The following is a 1,956-nucleotide window of genomic DNA, read 5'->3' on the forward strand; positions in this document are numbered from 1 at the left end:
TAAATGAACATAACAGCTGGCAATTCCTGTAGATTGCCAAATGCTTGCTGATCACATATTATCCAGGACACAGAAAACTGAAAACCCTCATGTAGCCAGATTGCCTTAAGTGTATACGGAGGAAGTTCAAGCAAAGCAAGGGGTTTAATTTTAGGTTAGAAAACCTCCTCTGTGCCATGGAAAACCTCCTACCATGTGAAATGGAGGGTTATAGATTCATAGTAACAGGAGGAGAAGGAGGCCATTTGGCCGGTTGAGTCTGCTCCACCATTCATTAAGATTATGGCTGATTTATCCATCGTCTCAGCTCGTCCAACCTGTACTATCCCGACTACCCTTAATTACCCTACCATGCAAAAACCCATCCAACTGTGTCTTAAATATACTTCATGAAGCTGTTTGAACTGCTCCCTTGGGCAGAGAATTCCACGGAGTCAGACGGAGTCACACAGATGTACAGCACGGAAACATACTCTTCGTTCCATCTCGTCATAGAGACGTAAAGATATACAGCACCGAAACAGACTCTTTGGCCAACTCATCCATGCAGCACAGATATCCTAAGCTAATCTAGTTCCATTTGCCAGCACTTGGCCCATATCCCCAGTAAACCCTTCCTCTTCATATACACGTCACTTGAGTAAATCATGCCGTACATGCCTCACCCTCTGCGGGAAAATGTTGCCCCTTCTATCCCTTCCATCTCTTTCCGATCCCCTCCCCAAACCTATGCCCTCTAGTTCTGGACTCCCCAGTCCCACGGAAAGAACTTGTCTATTTGCCCTATCCATGTCCCTCATGATTTTATAAACCTCTATAAGGTCACCCCTTCGCCTCCGACGCTCGAGGGAAAACAGCCCCAGCCTGTTCAGCATCTCCCTATAGCTCAAATCCTAAAGCCCTGGCTACATCCTTGCAAATCTTTTCTGAACCCTTTCTAGTTTCACATCTTTCCGATAGGAAGCAAACAAAAATTACATGCAATATTCCAAAAGTGGCCTGACCAATGTTCTGTACAGTGGCAACACGTGTTCCAACGTCTATACTAGATACTCTGATCAATAAAGGAAAGCATATCAAACGCCTTCTTCACTATCCTATCTGCCTGCGACTCTGCTTGTTTGGAACTATCAACCTGCACTGCAAGGTATCTTTATTCAGCAACACTCCTGAGGACCTTACCATTAAGTGCATAAGTCCTGCTCTGATTTGCTTTTCCAAAATGCAGCACCTCACATTTATCTAAATTGACCTCCATCTGCCACTCCACTGACCTTTCGAATCAAGATCCCATTGTAATCTGAGGTAACATTTTTTGCTGTCCACTACACCTCCAAGTTTGGTGCAATCTACAAACTTATTAACTATACCTCCTATAGTCACATCCAAATCATTTTATACATGAGAAAACGTAGTGGACCCAGCACTGTCCTTGTGACACACCATTGGCTCCAGTCTGAAAAGCAAACCTCCATTAACACCCTCTGTCTTCTACCTTTGTTCCAGTTATCCAAATGACTAGTTCTCCCTGCATTCCATGAGATGAAACCTTGCTCCCCAGTCTCCCATGGAGAACCCTGTTGAATGCCTTACTGAAGTCCATATAGATCGCGTCCACCGCTCTGCCCTCATCAGTCCACTTTGTTACTTCTTCAAACAACTCAATCAAGTTCGTGAAACATGGTTTCCCACGCACAAAGCCATGCTGACTATCCCTAATCAATTCTTGTCTTTCCAAATACATGTAAATCCTATCTCTCAGGATTGTCTCCAACATCTTGCCCTTCACGGATGTCAGGTTCACCTGTCTATAGTTCCCTGGCTTTTCCTTATCACCTTTCTTAAATAATAGCACCACGTGAGCCACCCTCTCGTCTTCTGGCACCTCACCAGTGACTATCAAAGACACAAATCTCTCAGTAAGGGGCCCAACAATCACCTTCCCAGCTTCCAAAG

Source organism: Chiloscyllium punctatum, chromosome 36 (genome assembly GCF_047496795.1).
Source record: "Chiloscyllium punctatum isolate Juve2018m chromosome 36, sChiPun1.3, whole genome shotgun sequence".
Classification (NCBI taxonomy): domain Eukaryota; kingdom Metazoa; phylum Chordata; class Chondrichthyes; order Orectolobiformes; family Hemiscylliidae; genus Chiloscyllium; species Chiloscyllium punctatum.